Genomic DNA, 21,427 nt, shown 5'->3' with positions numbered 1-21,427 from the left:
CTAGAAAAATGGAACAGATAAACCAGTTTGCAGAGCCGAAATTGAGACACTGATGTGGAGAACAAACGTATGGACACCAAGGTGGGAAAGTGGCGGTGGGTGGGAGTGTTGCTGTGATGAACTGGGAGACTGGGATTGACATGTATACACTGATGTGTATAAAATGGTTGACTAATAAGAACCTGCTATATAAAAAAATAAAGAAAATTAAATTCTAAAAAAAAGAAGTCTATAGTGTTTAGATGATGTCTCTTTAAATTACCAAAAGCATAATGTGTGATTGAATTAAATTGATATTTCTTTCATAATATGAATACTGTTTTCTAATCACAGGAAATTAGTAAAGGCAAGAGCTAGTTATGTAATATAACCAAATTAATTTAGTGATTAAAGAATTCCCTCTTGTTTGAGGTAAATTTTCCATGAAGTTCTATCTTTGTAATGATTATACTAGCTTTTCCTTCCTATTCTCTGTGTGTTTAAGATAGATCAGATAGTACTTAATAATAAATCAAATAAAGCTGAAATTAGTTAGCAATAAATACTACAATTTAAAAAATTATAACACTAAATGCCTTTCTCTTCTGTTTCTGAAAATATTCTATGGGAGATTTATGTTTTCATTATATGCAGTGATATGAAAAAGTAAACATATATGTCCAGTGTTTCTATGATGCAGTATAGACCCTAGAATCTGTAAAATATGGATGCACTCAGTCTGTTGTGGATTTAGTGATGGAATTCAAGGTGGCCAATTACATCAGTGGAATTTTGGATAGCTAAGAATAATCTTGAATTGTGAGGGCTACATAGGCATGCATAATGCATTTGTGTGGTTTAGCATTTTTTCAGTATATACAAAATGATCAACAGTTATGTACCCCAAATTGAAAGGTAACTATGGAAATACATAAAGCAATAAAATGTGTAATCTTTGCCTTCAAAGAGTTCTTACAATCTAAGAGCAGAGTAATGTAAATTTCAAGGAAACCAGTTTATAATCATGGAATTTGAACAAAATTCAGCCTGACACTGATAGACACTCAGATAAAAACATAATCACGGTTTTTGAGTATATGTCTTCACAAGGTTTAGTTTTTATTGTTTTTTTGTTTTTTAAATAGAGGATGCCTGGGAAGTGATGTTTACACTTGCATAGGCTAGAAGCCATACAGTAGTAAGAGGGTACAATGACACCCTCTCTCATTAAGAAAATAAAGTTTTCTCTCAGGCCAGGTGGAATCCTCACTCTACATGGGCACTGTTTTGGGTAGACATGTGTCTCTGTAAGGAAGCCAGTAGGGTCCAAGGAAACTTCACCTTCCCACTTGGGTGGGCGTGCCAGCTCCTGCTTTGTGCAGCTGCTCTGAGCAAGTCAGTTTCCTTATATTTTACAGTTAAAGACATCCCCATGTTTATCTTCTTTAGCTGTTGGTTATTGCCTTCCCAGTGATCACAGTCTCATTGTGATGCCCAGACCACAAACCACAATGTTAAAAATAGAGACTGAAATAGGTGCATGATAGAATTACTGTTCAATCTAGCTTGTTTGGGAACACCTAGGAAGATGCAGTTGATACCAATCAAAAAGGGTTTGGCACTAGATGTGAAATTTGAATTGAGCTTTGGTCATATCTTACAAATGGAAAATCAGCATTTTGGAAATTTGTTCATGATTTTTATTTTGCTACTTAGCACAGGAAAAAATTGCTGGGAATCCCTTCAAAGGGAATTTTTTATTAAGTCCCCAAATGACCTCATTATAAGGCAATTTTTCTTCAAAGGCAGTACCACAGCTTTGACCCTAGTAACCATAAGCTAGTGAGGCACATACTGGAATATGTGGAAACTGTACAACAAACAGCAATTTCTTCAAAGAAGAGCTCAAAAGATAATTTCTCAATGACAATTTAGCAAAGTTATGTGAATTCTCATTTAACAGAAGAAATACCTGCAAATCACTTAAATTCACTTATCTGCAGTGGTTGTAGTATTCTAGCCTTAACTGACAGCTCATTTGTTCTATTTACTGAGTTAAATAATGATAAAGACATCGGACAAGCTAAAATCTTGCAGCCTGGTTCAGAATGTCACTCTCACCTTTAGTGCCTCCACATCTGCTTCATCTGTGTCACTTATTCAATATTTAGCAATCTCTATTTCCAGAAAGCAACGCCCAAGTGTGGAACTGCTATCTCTCAGGTACTTACAGTTCACAAACTCTACTACTTTCCAACTCGAAAGTTTTACTTACATATGAATGAAGTTTCGAAGGAATAGGCATCTGGTACCTCTCTAAATCTTCGAGTATTCATTCCTTTTGGTATGGCAATACAATTTATTCTTTTGGTATTGCTTTCAGGATCAGAAGAGTCCTTCTCTTGTTAATCATTTTCCTTATGGAATAAGTTATAGTGTTCAGATTCAAAGGAATAGTGGTATTTAAGTTTCCCATGAAATCTAATTTTAAGCCTTCTGATTATAAAAGAAATATGTGCTCACTGTAGAATCAGAATTATCTCTTATCTTGCTACCCATAAGTATACCTTTTGCAAAAATCAAGAGACACTGATGTTTTCTCATTTGAGGTACAGACAGATATACCAACAAAAACGTATGCTTATTTTTTGTTTTGCTTGAAGGAAACTAAGATCAGTTTATAGATGTTCTTCTAATTTTTCTTTAATATTATGATTTTTTATCCTGTCACAAATGTTCTTCAAAATCATTTTATTGCCTACAAAACATTCCCAATAATGTGTTTTACTTTAATTTATTTAACTATGTTCTTGTGATTAGATTAATTTACCTGTCATATACAGGTTTTCTTTGCTATTGGAAAGTAGAGCATTCCTCTGAGACCTTTCATAAGCCAAAATGGTGTAAAGTGAAGAAGCAATTACCTTAGGACACAACTTGCTAACGGATATACAAAGCAAATCGAGATAAAGCAGACACAGTTCAAAGCTGTGGCGACCTGATGCTAAGATGCTGAGTGTAGTTCCCAGGCAAGGAGCTTGGGGGTGCCACTCTCAACGCTCTGGGTGCGCTGCCTCTATAACTGCTAGTCTCGAAGCAAGACAAATGCTGACTGCCATTTTCGCTTTTTGACTTTTTTTGCAAAAGTGAAAATATTCAGATATCTTTTCTTCTAGTGAAAACAGCTAGTAATGTAAGTCTTTTGTAAAAGCAAAGTGGCATAAAGTGAACTTTCTCAAAGCAGGGGATATCTGTATAGTAATGCAGGAATATCTTTGTACATAAATCTTTGTGTGACTAATAATTTCCTTAGAAGAACATAGTAGAGGTGGAATTTCTGAATATGAAAATAGTTCTGGCTAGGATTTTTTTCTCAGAGATTTGACTTAATTATACTCCTACTAGTATCATAAGACAGCAGTAATTTTTAACATTTCATTATAGTATTTTTATTCCATTTTATCAGATGATTGCAATGTTAATTATCCTTTTAAATATGACAGTGGAAAATCCTATTTCATCAATAGCTTAGACATGCATTTTGGCTACGAGTTATATGCTTCATTTTTTCATATGTACATATTTCCTTATTGAATGTTTTATAAAATAGTTATCCTTTTTTCCCTATTGAGTTGTGATTTCTTTTCCATGATTCTTAAAAGCATTTTGTGTATTATGATCATTAATTATTGCATTTGCTGTAGTGTTCATTTTAACTTGATGATAATATGCTATAGAAATAAAATTGACATTTTTATGTAGGCAAGTTTATTGATTATTTTCTTTATGGTTCACCTTCCTTACTTTTTCTTTCTTTTCCCTTTCTTTCTTTCTTTCCTTCTTTCTTTCTTTTTTTCTCCTTTTTAATCTCTTTTTTAATTTACTTGTGACAATTTTAAGAAACCAGAAGTAGAAATATTAGTCAGATTGGCCCTAAAAACAACACATATATTTAGTTTTCTTTGTGCTTTTTCAAATGCTAATTTAAAAGAAGTTTCATATTAGCCTAAGATGATGCAAATTTTATTTATTATTTTTTCAGAAGAAGGGGACAACAAATTTTTAACTACTATTGTAAAGTTCAAAAATTTTTAGAATATCTAACAGGTGATATCAATTTCTTTTATTCTTATGTCAGGTAAAAAAAATTGCCTGGGATAAAGAGGACTGATTCACCATGGGATGGAGAAATTCAGTGAATATTTAATCCAAATTAATAAAAAATGAATTTAAACCAAACCCACAGGCCAAAAAATACATTTAAACTGCACTAAGAAGAACCTTTCGAGACCAGTGTGGACCCATGTGGTTTTACAGTAAAGGCAAACCTGCTTTACAAAACAATGCTTAAAAATATGTATTATTGGGCTTCCCTGGTGACGCAGTGGTTGAGAGTCCGCCTGCCGAGGCAGGGGACACGGGTTCGTGCCCCGGTCCGGGAAGATCCCACATGCCGCAGAGTGGCTGGGCCCGTGAGCCATGGCCGCTGAACCTGCGCGTCCAGAGCCTGTGCTCCGCAACGGGAGAGGCCACAACAGTGAGAGGCCCGCGTACCAAAAAAAAAAAAAAAAAATCTGTATTATTAGTGACATCTTACATGCTGTCAAAATATTTCTTATTTAAATTTTATTTGAGATTGTCACTAAGCTCACTTAACACCTTAGTTCTGAACACACTTAGTTGTGGCTACAAGTTTTAATTTCATGACAATGCAAAAAATTCTGCCTTTTTGGATGACATTTTTCTTTCTTTTTTGTTAATGATACTTGGTCAGTAGCTAAGGCTCAGTGACATTTATCAGCTACCTAATTAAAATGTAAACTCTTTTATAATAATTGCAAATGTGACCTTCATTTGTGTATTTTTGCTAGCTAGCATGTTTAGCCAAATGTCACAAAGAACCCTAATCCATTCTTTCCCATAATGTTTAATTATATCTTATTGAAAGTGTTCATTCTTCAGTTACCATGGTTTATGAAATCACACTGCTTCCCTAGGGAGTGGAGAGCTATATTTCCAATGCTGTAATGAGCAGTGATTGCAAGGCTGTGTCTACAAGCTGCCAAAACAACTAGCTGAAAAGTGAAAATTCATTAAATTAACAGGTAGATTTGCCTTCATGATGCCAAACAATAGCTCTGATTTGTTTTTCTCTATACAGATAAGGGATTCATGGACATAGGCTCAATTGTTTTGGTTTTCCATAAAAACAGCCCAGATCTCTCCTCTCACTTTTTGGATCTTTATATCTAATTGCCAGATGAATTCTCTTCCTGAATGTTCCACAGATATTTGCCACTTTACCCAATCTCCATACTTTCCAAGTCCTACCTTCTCCATACATATTAGCACTGCTCTAGTTAACTCTTTTCTCCTTAATTCTCCCTGGATCCTTCCAGTCCATGCTCCACAACTTCATGAAAGTCATGTTTCTAATGCAGAAATATGATCATGGTACACACCTGCCAAGGCAAAGCAAACCTTTAAACCTGCAAGGCAAAGCAAACTTTTCTTCTGAGAGAGAAGGCCCTTCTTATCTATTTGTCCAAATTCATATATTCTCTTTCCTGTCTTCCTTCTCTGAAATTTTAATCAATCAATAATGAATTATCTACAGTTTCTCAAAGGAATCAGACCATATTTCCTTTTCAGCCTTTGTACTTGCTCTTTCCCTACTGCTGTTATGTTAATTATGAAGCAATGAATAGTTTATAAAAACACAATTTTGGGGATGTTCCATTTATACATAACTCACCACTGTTATTCATAGAACTAAAGGTCAATGAAACATTTTATCTTAGTTGATAAAATATAATTCGAATTCAAAGATAGAATCAAACACATTTAATATATCCATTTACTTTTTATTATATGCCTTTAAAAATATTTTAATACTCCCATATTAAGAGATTTTATCTGTATTAAGCAAATATTGTAGGATTGATATAAAGAATTTTGTTCTCTTGAAACTATACTTTGCATGTAGTTATGAGATTATAAATATACAATTAAATCTATCACAACGTCAAAGTGTATACTTTACTAAGACTTTTTTACCTTACAAAACACATGTCCACATAATAATGTTTGGGTGAACACATAGAATTGGGATAATAGATATGTTAGGTATAATTTTAGAGTTTAAAATGTATTTTTGAAGAGCAGCAACAATCTAACTTTTTTTAGTAAGTTGGACTATTCCCAAATGTCACAGTATTGCTTTGTAAAACAGCTGAGACAAGTTTAGATTTTCACTAGAAGCAGAGATATTTTGCAAACTAGGGCATACATTTAGTCAATTCATTTTTCTTTGGTCAATTTATCAAAATATTTTCCCCAAAGAATGTATTTACCATATTGTAAACAATATTAAATTCTGAGCCACATTTAAGTTTGTTAATTATTCTTCTGATTCAATAAAGTGTAACTATATAGAGGAGAGACTACCAACTTTGGGTAAAAGTAGAAGTCTGAGGGCTTTTTTTACTCAGATGTTTTCTAATGGATGCTGCCATTATATTTTCATGGCATGAGTGAAGGAAAAAGATTTCAAAACCCCAGCTAACAGCTTGCCCAGCTTCTCGTCTCAAGAGAGGAAACATGTTACATTGTGATTGAGGAATTACCATGGTGTGACCTGATGGGTGGAAGACAATATATTTAAGAGATAAAATGTTTTAAACTATGTAATAGTTCAACACCGAAAAAATGTTTTCCAAAATACAACATAAAATTATAAGAATTTCATCAAATCTAGAAGAAATATTATACAGTTTTTTGGAAACAAAGTAAGTGATGATTATTCAATTGTCCATTAATTCTACAGCAAAGTGTACAAGGTTTTGTTGACAATTTCCTTACTCAGTGTGCTGTATTCTATAATTTACATTACTGCTTGTAACAATATTTCTGAAGACAATTTCTGACTCTTCAAACCTATTTTTCTCAAGCTCAAATCCCAACTCTGTTGTTCATTACCTGCCTGATATTAGATAAATAACTGAATCTCTAATTATCTGTGAAATCAGGATAATATCAGTTACTTCACAATGGCTGTTCTGAAGATTGAGATAATAATGTACAAATTGTCAAGTACCTTGTCTGATACAAAATAGGAAGTTTACAAATTGTATCATGGTCATTCTTTTTATTATTGTTACTAAATCTAATAGTATTGTACTACGAAAACTGGAAATTAAAATCAGTGTGATATATATATACTGATTCTTCAAAGTAATGTAGAACTATTTATTATTATTATTTTTGCATTCTTAGGAAAGTGGAGATTCTCAGGTTAATTAGCACTATTTGAGGGAGGTGTTAGATTTTATATCATAATATTAAAGAAAAGGTTTAAAAAAGAAAACATTAAACCACTAAATTTTGGGGGGTCTTTAATTGAAAATTTTAGTCAGAAAGTGATCTAAAATATACTATTCAAAGATCTCTGCTGATGAAATCTGAAATTGAGCTCCCTTATTAAAAGTATTCCCTACATCTAAAATAGGTTTTTCAGAAGTAAAAGATTAAAAAATATATATACATGATATAATTGAATTATTTTCTACCTCTATTGAGGAGAAATTTAATCTGGCCAAGAGGTGGTTGAATAAAAATTTGAATAACTACAATTCCTAGTAATAGTGATTTTATGTGTTTTCTCACAGGAGTCCTTAGCAGAATCTGCATAAGCGGTAAGGCTCTTGTCTGCTGCAATAATATAAAAAGTTGAATTAACCTCCCCACAGGGCCTACCACAGTGCTTTGTATGTGGTCAGTTGAGGATAAGTATTGTTGAGTAGAAGAGAAACCTAAAAGCCAAAAGAATGATTGATTTTTCTATAATTTCTCATTAAAAAAGAATAATATAAGAAAGATAATTTGCTCATGAGCCCTATAATGAATTAAAGAGACAGTCCTATAGCTGTATAACAATTTTTATATCCAAATAAGTCTCATCTTTTAAAGTACTTGCTTCTATTAGTGATACTGGCTTTTACTGCCAAAGACAGTTTTTGAACTCCTATTTTGAAATGGCCTCCATAGACTTATGAGTTTATGGCTATCCATTGTTAAAAAAACAGCTTTATTTACAATAATAAAAAGCAGTGAAACTTAATGAGTGGATGGTATTCATTAAAGGAGAAATTTGGAGTGAAAAATTATGAGATTAGGAGAACTGAAAGTAAGTTATATCAGGGGAAACCATACAAACTTTCCAAATCAGGGAGACATAGCCAAGTTATGTTAAGATTTCAGTAAAAGCTGTTTAATTTAGACATCACCCCTAGTCACTCCAACATTATAATGAAAAAAACATATTAAAATGGAATCATATCTGCCTATGGTCTGTTAGTTCCATATATTTGCAAAGGTTGGGGATAAGTTCTTTAGGCATAAGTCATATAGAATGAGATCATGAGTGAAAATTTGACTTATGTATTAAAGTCTTAATTATAGGTATAATGCATATGTGATTTATTTTTCTACTGGCTCTGGACAAAGTTAGTGGACACAAATCATGTATATCTGCATTATTTTGATTCTTACACCTGGTAATATATATTTCTTCTCAAAAAGAAAACAGAATTGCAATTGTTGTAAAACATGTCTATTCTTTTTTTTCTTCAGCTTACTAGCAATTATAATTCCTTAATTAGAAAGGTCAACTCTGTGACACAATGCAATATTGAATCATTCTTTGGTCATCTTTTTCTTCTGGTAAAAACTACTTTCTGTTTGGAATTAAAGCCTGAGGTCATAACCTCAAATATAATCTCATTGCTAAGAGTACAAGTTTAACATTATACCTTCTAAGTGATATTTTTAGAAAAAATCATCTCACATGATAAAGAGATTTTTAACATGGAAAATAAATGCAATAACATAATTTATGGAATCTTGAACTGATCTTAATTTCATGGTCACTGTCTCTTTAAAGGAATAAACAAACTGATTGGTTTTTATTCAAAGAAACACATCCTCCCCTTTTTAAAAATGCATTTATGCACATATTTTACTCTATGTCTCACTCCTCTTACCTTTAGTTCTTCCCTGATTACAATGATCATCTTCTTAAAATCAATATTCATATTGATTTCTTAGAAACAAATGAAAAACTACTATCATTCCATAATATTTAAATATATATAAACATATTTGACAATCACCACCAAATTAGCTTTTTCATATGCTTATATCTATATGTTTTCTGATAAGTAAGATACTTAAATAAGTATTTATCAATTAGTAAACAGATCGTTTCTAAATTTTCCAGCATTCAGAAATAAACTGTATGAAAGTTTTTTTCTTTTTTCTTTTTTTTTTTTTTTTTTGCCGTGCGCGGGCCTCTCACTGTTGTGGCCTCTCCCGCTGCGGAGCACAGGCTCCGGACGCACAGGCTCAGCGATCATGGCTCACGGGCCCAGCCGCTCCGCGGCATGTGGGATCCTCCCGGACCGGGGCACGAACCCGTGTCCCCTGCATCGGCAGGCGGACTCTCAACCACTGCGCCACCAGGGAAGCCCTGTATGAAAGTTTTTAAACTTGATCATTTGTCAACTTTAAGGGATTTTGAACCCCCTGAAATCATCTGTAAAATATTATGCATGCAAGCATTTGAGGAGAGACGAGGCTGAATTCATAGCTTTTATCAGAATTTTATGAGAACCTGGGCCACATGAAAACAGTTAAGTACTTAATATTTTCAAACACTTGCTTATAGATATGTAATGTTCTTGGATGTTGGAAGTATGTTGATTCAATTGAAACATAAATTTTTTTGAGTATTTCCTGGGTGCCAGGAACTCTGTTAAGTGCTCCAGCACAATGCGGTTATTAAAGAGCAGGCAGATGGGAACAGGAGAGGATAAACACGTACATATGTTCACTATAATACAAGGCCATGCAAAATTAATATAATAAAGGACCTGCAAAATGAGAAGGGGTTAAACAAAATACTCATAACGAGTGATGTTAACTTCAATACGTCACTTGGCATGGAAGGATTGTTTATCATTTATCAATCTTAAAAAGCTTTTATTAAGGTACAAATATTACAATTTCACCTTAAAACAAATGATGCCATTGAGTCAAATATGTGTGAAATAATATTCATTTTACAAAAAGCAAGCACCATGTAATCTTTTACTCCACTGTCTAAACACATCTCAATGCAAATATTCATGAAAAAGATATACCTATTCAGCACTAAACGTATGTAAAACTTTTGGGGGGGACAATGAAAAGACATGACCCATGTCCTCAGGCAGTTTACAATCTATTTTACCCCTGAATACTATTTGAGAGTTAAAAAATATTATTTAAACTAAAATGTCCTCTCAAGATGACACACTTATGCTAGACTAAGACAAAATTTCAAAATTGGAGGAGTAAATGCAAAGATATTTAATGTGGTTGATTAGCATCTATTAATATGTTTGTCATAAGACTTGATGGACACCGGAAATGCTATATATTCAGATTTCCTAAGATGCTACATGTGTTTCTAATGGCTCCCCTTCCTAATCCTAACATTCAAGGTCTTCTATATATTAAATTCATCTTACCCACCAAAGATTATCTCTCATGTTTTCCTACCATGCCCTTAGCATATTTTCCTTGAAGTCATAATTTAAAAAAAACAGTTATTAACAACATAGCACAGTGTGTGCCTCTATTTCATAAAAACAAACAAACAATGAAGTAAACCCACATTCAGAGGGCATCAATTTTACTCAAAGATTTTAGCACAAATGTTCACAAAGTTAAAGTATTATTTTTCTATTATAATAAAATCAGATGAACAATGAAATAGAAAGGCAAACTTTTCTTAAAATTTTAAGATTGCTCATATTTCAGAGCTAGTCCTCATAGTGAGCTCAATGATATTCCATTGATGTGGATTCAATCTTATTGCTCTTTTGAATATTTTGCTAAATAAGTTGAGAGTTCCAGTCTTAAGATCCAACACACCAACTCATGCTCATCCCATCCTTTATTCACACATTTCTAATTTAAAATGTCTTTTAAATGCCTTTCCTTTCCACCCAGCTAAATTCAAGATCTCATGTAAGTCCAATTCTAATTATCCTCACTTGATGAAATCTTTTATTATTATTAGCCATATTCTTCTCTTACCGTGAACATCCTCAGCATTGGTAAATGATATATGTTATCATAGTTTTGTTCACATGTTTTGTAATCTGTAAAGTACTAATAATACATATCTGTCAAGAGAAAAGAGGATTGCATACTTAAGGCATAATTAATCTCCCCAAAAGAAACCAAAATTATAAGAAGGAGAACTTTAAAACAATAGTTACAGAAAGTACCAGTAGTTTATCCACAACATAAGAGAAAAGGCAATGTTGGCAAAACATTTTTAAGGATCATGGAAATTCCTGTAATATCTATGTCCAGATTCCTTCTGTCTTAAGCAACGACCTTCTCCCTCCCGACACATATACTTCAAGAAACTGGGGAATTTGAATGTGGGGAGGGAAGGATCAATGTACCATGAAAATATGTTCTAGAATATAGTGAGGGTCCTGCATAAATGGGTGTCAGCTGAGCTGTCTGCTGCATCAACAAGGATGCAGGTAAAGATAAAGGGGTTGTGGTGCATTGCATGGCCTCAGCAAGGTTATAGTTCTGCATAGTTTCCTTTTTTTTGCCATGTGCAGGGATTTTGTTCTTGGTCGCTGCATATTGATGTAGTAAGAACTTCCTTTGAGCAGTAAACTGTTTACATGTAGCTGTCAGATGTTTTGATTAAGTAACTTATCCTTTATGCCTTGGTTTCATCATTTGTATGGTAGGAATTATAACCCTGTTCTTTATAAGGTTGCTTTGAGAATTTGAAGGAAAAAAAATACATGTAAAGCACTTGAACCAGAAATAATGCTTAGCATACAGAAAGCAGGCAAAAAATCTCAGCTATCACTATTATTATTCTAAAGCAAGCTGGGAATTTACCAGTCTACTGCAAAGTTAACTTTGAATCAGATTGTGAATCACACATTCTAAGTAAATGTGACTGAAGAATGATTGCCAGTTTATTCGGCTCCATACGAAGGGGAATTTGGAAGTCTTAGTGTTGTATTCATAAGACGGTTTAGTTTACAACTACTCTAAATGAAATAGATCCAAAATTCTTTTTCTCACATCAAAATTCAGCTGGAATTATAGAGAAAATGAATGAATATCTTGCTCAAGAATGATGCGCTCAATTATTTTATTTTATTTTTCTGTTGGCCTAAAGTCTGCAGATTAAAAAAATGCAGAAATAATTTACAAAAACAAACTTTTTTCTGCATGTGTATATGTTTATAGATTTAAAGTATTCATAATGCAATATTAAACTGACTAAGATTAAAGAAATGCTTTAAGAAGTTGGATTTAGTGATTAGAAGGTAATAGGTATTTTTATTTTCTCATGAGACCTAAAATGGTAGTTTTATTTTGTTTTGTTTTATAGTCTCTCCTCTTCACCTGGATATTGAGAGTAATGACATATCTACCTATCCAGAATTATTTGAGACTGAGCCAAAAAAACTTATAAAATTAATTTCCAAATCTCTTTATACATTTATCAAATAAAGACTTAAAACCATTGAGATTAATTTCAAAAAATTCAAAAAATAGTGAAACAATTTAGTTGCTTTTGAAATCTCCATTCTTCAACTCCATACAAAAATAATAATTTTAATTATAATAATATATTTAATTATTTTTTCATTTATTACCTGCCCTTGGAGAAGTTCTCAGGTAGCATAACAAAAGATTTTCTCAATTAGGGCCTTAACCTGTAGTGAACTTTAGTTTGGCTGCCTCTTTGTGACACATAATCACAATAACTATGGATAAGAAGAGGAGATTAATTTATTTTTATAGCATTCAAGAGAGTAGTTATTTGTCGCCACAATTTAATGTGGGTTATTAAGATCAAGCCACCACTCCTAGAGCAGAGGCATACAAGCTTTTATTCATCTACTCCAATGTATATTAGTTTTTTTTTGTTTTTTTTTTTTTTTGCGGTACGCGGGCCTCTCACTGTTGTGGCCTCTCCCGTTGCTGATCACAGGTTCCACACGCACAGGCTCAGTGGCCATGGGTCACGGGCCCAGCCGCTCTGCGGCATGTGGGATCTTCCCGGACCGGGGCATGAACCCATGTCCTCTGCATCAGCAGGCGGACTCTCAACCACTGGGCCACCAGGGAACCCCTTGCACTGATTAGATTAGAGAGAAGAAATGTAAATCTGGCCTATTATTATTATTATTATTATATATTTTGTGGTACGTGGGCCTCTCACTGTTGTGGCCTCTCCCGTTGCGGAGCACAGGCTCCTGATGCGCAGGCTCAGCGGCCATGGCTCACGGGCCCAACCGCTCCGCTGCATGTGGGATCCTCCCGGACCGGGGCACGAACCCGTGTTCCCTGCATCGGCAGGTGGACTCTCAACCACTGTGCCACCAGGGAAGCCCAGTATTTTTTAAAGAATACAATAGATAGAAAGATTCTGTTAGATGCTCATAAATATGAATTTATTTAAGCATATAGAATAGTAAAAACAATAGTTTAATTAACTCTGGTTTTAGAATAAAACAGTCATAGACATATATCTAATCATTGCTCATTGCTCAAGATAATAATATTTCTCAGTATTTAATAGACTCAGCTAAACAAATCTGAAAACCTGTATGGTGTATTCATCAGGACCTATCCAAAAACTGTTCCCAGAAATCCATCACTGATAAAGAGTCTCATATTTGATTTCAATAGTTTTATGAAGGAGATTATTCTAATAGAAGGCCAGGTTGATCTAACTATTGCCCAAGATTTGAACACTGCTTTTGGCAAGATGCTTTGGTTTGCAAGGAAGAAAATTTTCAACTCAAGCTGAATTAACCAATAAAGCCATATATGGTTATACAATTTAAGATACTAGGGATCCAGCTGGTATGAGGGTATTTTATTAGGGTTGCTTAACAATGTCACAGAAAACCCAGTTACTATTTCTTCGCTGTGTCTGATAGTGTTGTCAGTTAACAAATTGCTTTCACATATATTATTATATATAATCTGTATAACAACTGATTATGGAGTGATTATGTATACATGTATATACATATGCGAAAGCGATCCGTGAACTATAAAATGTCATATAACTGCAAGGTGATATAATTAGCACTATTATTGTTACTCAGTTTGAAACGTTTTGGCAGTAAAAATCAACTGTGCTACACCTGAGGTTTCCTTAGCATTCAAAGAAGGGACATTTGAAGTTCTCGATTTAGAAACATATCTTTGGTAACCACACATTTACTACTCTAGTAGAACAAAATTGTCAAGAACATTTTTTTTTTGTATTTTCTCTTGAGAATTAACACTTTTTTATTGAACTTGCAAAAAAATTGCCATATATCTCTAAGAAGCAGTTTTTTAGTAATGGAAAAGTTCAGTGGCAAACTATAAATTTCAAACACGTCCTTTTTGAAATTGAGACCACCTTGTGGCATCATTTATTTCTTCACTTTTGCATTTGTACATTCATAATTTATTTGTCAGACAAGTTCATTTAGTACTAAATTTCATGGTTAAAGGTAAAAAAAAAACTGCGAGAACAGGGCTTTCATTTCTGTGAAAAAGAGATGCAAAACTTTTCTATCTATGTGCAAAAATGCAAATATCCATGGGCAATATGTAAATGTGTTATTTAAAGGACATGATGAACTTCAAAATACATTCTTGCCTTATTGTAAACCTTACACTTCTTGAATATAAAATTGTCAAAAGTATAAATATTGCAGTGATTGTAATATTCACTGTGATAAATAGCTGCTCAATTTGACACCTTTAAAGTTATAATTAATATCATCAAAATCTGGCTACCTAGAAAGTTGAATGGTAGTTGTTCCACTGAAGGAGAACATTTTAAAAGCAAATAAAATTTTAAAAAACTGAACATAATATTTTATTTAGATACTTTCCTGAAAGAACACAATTTCCTAGAGAAAGCAGGAAGTTTGCTCATACCTTATCTTCATATTGGATACCAAGCTGTGCTCAGTACTTGAGCTTAAATAGGCACTGAAAGCAGGTCAAAGTAGTAAAGTTATAAGATACTACTTTTAGCAGGCTCTTCTGAATTTTTTTTAAATTGGTCATTGAGTTTCCTATAATAAAATATACACCCCAACTCTTCCCCTGTGAAGAAAAAAAAATTTTTCTATGTGAATTGATGGGCTTCTGTCCAGTAGAGGGCACTGCTGTATATTTATACAAGCCCTGCTTGGCCATTAAAACTTGAAAATAAAATTTTACAGGACAAATGCTTTTTTGTGGATTATCATAATGAAGAAATTGGGATCACAGAGGAAAGTAAGGAGAGAGAAAGGGAAAGGGCATTGAGAATAACATTTTACCTTTAAATAACAATATTAATATATATTTTAATCTCAGTATGAATTGTTTAAAAATTACTAGCCACTTTCTTTTCCCCAAAGAGGACCTGGGAGAATTAAAACACATTTGATAACAATAAAGAAAACAATGATTTTAGAGAGAATTTTTTTCTATAAATGGCTTATAAAAACTTGGCATTAATTTTGAAATTGAATTATTATAGTTAACACTTAAATACCCCTACCTACTGAAAAATTTTCCCTGACATTTTTACCTCTCATGAGAATATTAGTTTCTTATTCTGTGCCCGACAATGTGGCTCTTTTAGTTTGTATAATTATATACATGCTCTAGGGCTCTGCTAAATTGTGGCTTTTATGAGGTGAGACTCCTCTTATTATTCTACCAATGCTTGGAACAGAGTGTTTGCTCAACAAATATGAATTGAAAAAATGACCAAGGGGTTAATTAACAAAAATGAAAATCATTTCAAGAGCAGACAAGGTTTTTACTTAGAATGCCAAATGAGCAATTAAAATATAAATTCTGTGAAAAGGTATAACTAAGGGGACTATTGAATTTTCTCCAAATAACCCTGAATATAGACAGATGCAAATGATTCATTATCAATACATATTCTGATGTTTATTTATTGCATTTTTATTTAGGATTTTAAGGAAGATTTTTTCTTTCCATTTTCTTGACTTTTTTTTTTTTTAATGGAATGCCAAACAGGGAAGAAAGATAATGAAGAAATAATCCCTCCTATGAAAACTTCATTTAAAATAGCTTAATACTTAGCACTATAAATTACCATAATGCGAAGCAGCAGCTCAAGATTCTACTTGTAAAATACACACAAATATGATATATATACATATATAGATTTAAATCTATCTATTATGCATATGTCCAAAGGAAACTACTTTTAAAACCTATGATTGCATCCAGTATGATAATTTTTAAAATAATTCTTAAAATTATTTTTAAATACTTATTTTCCTGTTTCTTTCTCTTATATGATTTAGCTATGTTTTTAAAATTGTTGGGTTTTTCTTAGATAAAAACACTTTGGTATATGAAACACAGATCACTATATGCATTCATGTTCCTTTAGCTAGATTAAATATTAACCTACTTTCATTTACAAAATGACATGAAGAGTCATTCTGAATAGTCTGACCAACAGATATTTAATCAAACCAACAATTTATTTCCAGGATATCTGCATCTCAGAGGTTTTATATCATTCTACATGGCTTTTTATTTTTAAAGGACAATAAAAAATCATAAATGAAAATGACCATATTAAAAAAGCAAGACATTTTACTTCCCAATGTCATTGGAAATGGGACACTATGCTAGCAGAAAATATGAAAATGTTATCACTCAAGGGCAAATCTTTTTACAGCCAAGCACCATAAAAATGGCACAGTAAAACCACTCAGTGTGGCCACAACAATCAGTTTGGATAGACTTAACTATAGAGCCTCTAAAGAGACTTAGAGGATTGGCCACAATTCCATTCTGATGGCTCTGCCAAAGCATGGTTAATGTATTTCAGCTCTATAGGCATGATCCAAGCTAAAGTGACACTCAAGCAATTTAAAAATACATCCCCAAATAAATGTCTTAAAACTGCAGCCAAATCACCAGGAAATAGATAGTTGGGTTACTGATATTTTAAAAATAAAGTTATTTCCCTTATTTTATATTTGAATATAATGGCTTAAATGAAGTATCTAGAAAGTAGATTTATTATGGAGAGCAAGAACAGGCTCATGTTCCTTATGGAACTGAAATCATTCTTATTTACAGAGAGTAATGGCATTACACAACATAAGAAGTTACAGGGAAGAGTAAAACAAAGAAGTAAATGCAGGGAACAAAAGGACAAAAAAGATGATCACCAAAGATTGCCTACCCCAGGCTCCCTTTGGGACAGTTAGGGAGACAAGTAAAGCTTCATAGCTCTCTTCCAGTCCCTCCCTTCAGGAAGCTTCCACAAGCCTCTTAGATAGCCTCATCCACCAGAGGGAAGACAGCAGAAGGAAAAAGGACTACACTCCTGCAGCCTGTGGAAAGAAAACCACATCCACAGAAACACAGACTAAACAAAAAGGAAGAAGACTATAAACCAGATGAAGGAACAAGATAAAACCCTAGAAAAACAACTAAATGAAGTGGAGATAGGCAACAAAACAAAGAAAACAGTAGCAAAGATCAAGAAAACTAAAAGCTGGTTCTTTGAGAAGATAAACAAAACTGATAAACCTTTAGCCAGACTCATCAAGGAAAAGAGGGAGAAGACCCAAAACAATAAAATTAGAAATGGAAAAAGAGAAGTTACAAGGGACAACACAGAAATACAAAGCATCATAAGAGACTAGTACAAGCAACTCTATGCCAATGAAATGGACAACCAGGAAGAAATGAACAAATTCTTAGAAAGGTATATCCTTCCAAGAAACCAGGAAGAAATAGAAAATATGAACAGACCAATCACAAGTAATGAAATTGAAACTGTGATTTAAAATCTTCCAGCAAGCAAAAGTCAGGGGCCAGATGACTTCACAGGTGAATTCTATCAAACATTAGAGAAGAGCTAACACCCATCCTTCTCAAACTCCTCCAAAAAATTGCAGAGGAAGGAACACTCCCAAACTCATTCTATGAGACCACTGTCACCCTGATACCAAAACCAGACAAAGATATTGCAAAAAGAGAAAATTGTTGACCAATATCACTGGTGAATATAGATGCAAAAATCCTCAACAAAATACAAGCAAACAGAATCCAACACATTAAAAGGAGCATACACGATGTTCAAGTGGGATTTATCCCAGGAAGGCAAGGACTCTTCAATATATACAAATCAATCCATGTGACACACTATATTAACAAATTGAAGAATAAAAACAATATGATCATCTCAATAGATGCAGAAAAAGCTTTTGACAAAATTCAACACTCATTTATGATAAAAACTCTCCAGAAAGTGGGCATAGAGGGAACCTACCTCAACATAATAAAAGCCATATACAACAAATACACAGAAAACATCATTCTCCATGGTGAAAAACTGAAAGCATTTCCTCTAAGATCAGGAACAAGACAAGGATGTCCACTCTCCCCACTATTATTCAACATAGTTTATGAAATCCTAGCCATGGCAATCAGAGAAGAAACGGAAATAAAAGGAATACAAATTGGAAAAGAAGAAGTAAAACTGTCACTGTTGGCAGATGACATGATAGTATACATAGAGAATCCTAAAGGTGCCACAAGAAAACTACTAGAACTAATCAATGAATTTGGTAAAGTTGCAGGATACAAAATTAATGCACAGAAATCTCTTGCATTTCTATATACTAACAATGAAAGATCAGAAAGAGAAATTAAGGAAACACTCCTATTCAGCATTGCAACAAAAGGAATAAAAAACCTAGGAATAAACCTACCTGAGACAAAAGACCTATACTTAGAAAACTATAAGACACTGATGAAAGAAATCAAAGATGACACAAACAGATGGAGAGAAATACCTCGTTCTTGGATTGGAAGAATCTATATTGTGAAAATGACTATACTACCAAAAGCAATCTATGTATTCAATGCAATACGTATCAAATTACCAATGGCATTTTTTACAGAACTAGAACAAAAAATTATAAAATTTGTATGGAAACACAAGAGACCCCAAATAGCCAAAGTAATCTTTTTTAATATATTTATTTATTTATATTTTGGCTGTGTTGGGTTTTCATTGTGGGTCACAGGCTTTCTCTAGTTGTGGTGAGGAGGGGCTACTCTTTGTTGCAGTGTGCAGGTTTCTCATTGCAGTGGCTTCTCTTGTTGTGGAGCATGGGCTTTAGGCATTTGGGCTTCAGTAATTGTGGCACGAGCGCTCAGTAGTTGTGGCTCATGGACTCTAGAGCACAGGCTCAGTTGTTGTGGTGCACGGGCTTAGTTGCTCCATGGCATGTGGGATCTTCTCGGACCAGGGCTCAAACCTGTCTCCCCTGGTTTGGCAGGTGGATTCTTAATCACTGCACCACCAGAGAAGTCCCAGCCAAAGCAATCTTGAGGGGAAAAAATGGAGCTGGAGGAATCAGACTCCCTGACTTCAGACCATACTACAAAGCTACAGTAGTCAAGACAATATGGTACTGACACAAAAATAGAAATATAGATAAATGGAACAGAATAGAAAGCCCAGAGATAAACCCATGCACCTATGGTCAACTAATCTACGACAAAGGAGGCAAGGATATACAATGGAGAAAAGATGGTTTCTTCAATAAGTGGAGCTAGGAAAACTGGACAGCTACATGTAAAAGAATGAAATTGGAACACTCCCTAAGACCATACACAAAAATAAACTCAAAATTGATTAAAGAGCTAAATTTAAGATGAGACACTATAAAACTCTTAGAGTAAAACAGAGGAAGAACACTCTTTGACATAAATCACAGCAAGATCTTTTGTGACCCACCTCCTAGAGTAATGAAAATAAAACCAAAATAAACAAATGGGACCCAATGAAATTTAAAAGCTTTTGCACAATGAAAGAAACTATAAACAAGACAAAAAGACAACCCTCAGAATGGGAGAAAATATTTGCTAGCAAATCAACGGACAACAGATTAAACTACAAAATATACAAGCAGCTCATTCAGCTCAATATTAGAAAAAGAAACAACCCAATCAAAAAATGGGCAGAAGACCTAAATAGACATTTCTCCAAAGAAGACATGCAGATGACCAAGAGGCACATGAAAAGCTGCTCAACATCACTAATTATTAGAGAAATGCAAATCAAAACTACAATGACATATCACCTTACACCAGTTAGAATGGGCATCATCAGAAAATCTACAGACAACAAATGCTGGAGAGGGTGTGGAGAAAAGGGAACCTTCTTGCACTGTTGGTGGCAATGTAAATTGATACAGCAACTATGGAGAACTGTATGGAGGTTCCTTAAAAAACAAAAAATAAGATTAGCATATGACCCAGCAATTCCATTACTGGACATATACCCAGAGAGAAAACCATACTTCAAAAAGACACATGCACCCCAATATTCATTTTAGCACTCTTTACAATAGCCAGGTCAGGGAAGCAGCCTAAATGCCCATCAATAGACAAATGGATAAAGAAGATGTGGTACATATATACAATGGAATATTACCCAGACATAAAAAGGAAAAAAATCGGGGGCTTCCCTGGTGGCGCAGTGGTTGAGAGTCCGCCTGCCGATGCAGGGGACACAGGTTCGTGCCCCGGTCTGGGAAGATCCCACATGCCGTGGAGCAGCTGGGCCCATGAGCCATGGCCGCTGAGCCTGTGCGTCCAGAGCCTGTGCTCCGCAATGGGAGAGGCCACAACAGTGAGAAGCCTGCGTACCACAAAAAAAAAAAAAAAAAAAAAAAGGAAAAAACTGGGTCATTTGTAGAGACGTGGATGAGGCTACGGAGTGTCATACAGAGTGAAGTAAGTCAGAAAGAGAAAAAACAAATATCGTATACTAGTGCATGTATGTGGAATCTAGAAAAATGGTACAGATGAACAGGGTTGAAAGGCAGAAATAGAGTCACAGATGTAGAGATCAAATGTATGGACACCAAGGGGGGAATACCAGGGGGGCAGTGGTGGTATTGGGATGAATTGGGAGATTGGGACTTACATATATACACTAATATATATAAAATTGATAACTAATAGGCACTTGTATAAAAAAAAATTTTTAAAGGCTTCATAGCTCTCATGGAGGCACACATGGTGTTCTGTTTTTAAATACCTTCTAAAACATAGAACCAATTTCCTTACTTCTCTTATCAATTTGCTGAAAATTTTGGCCTGGGTCACTAAGATTTTTTTTTTTTTTTTTTAGCTCTATGTGTTCATGAAACATGGTAACCTTTAGAAACAAAAGAGGGGAAATCAGATTCATTATATTTTTGGGACAAACTAAATTTAGTTTTAACACCAGAAAACAGCCTAGAGTTCTTCAAAACTATTTTAAATCCCTAAATGT

The sequence above is a fragment of the Delphinapterus leucas genome, chromosome 7, assembly GCF_059928025.1.
Source record: "Delphinapterus leucas isolate spDelLeu-1000000601 "Yukka" chromosome 7, BTC_Dleu_Yukka2, whole genome shotgun sequence".
NCBI lineage: Eukaryota > Metazoa > Chordata > Mammalia > Artiodactyla > Monodontidae > Delphinapterus > Delphinapterus leucas.
This window is presented reverse-complemented; position numbering follows the sequence as displayed.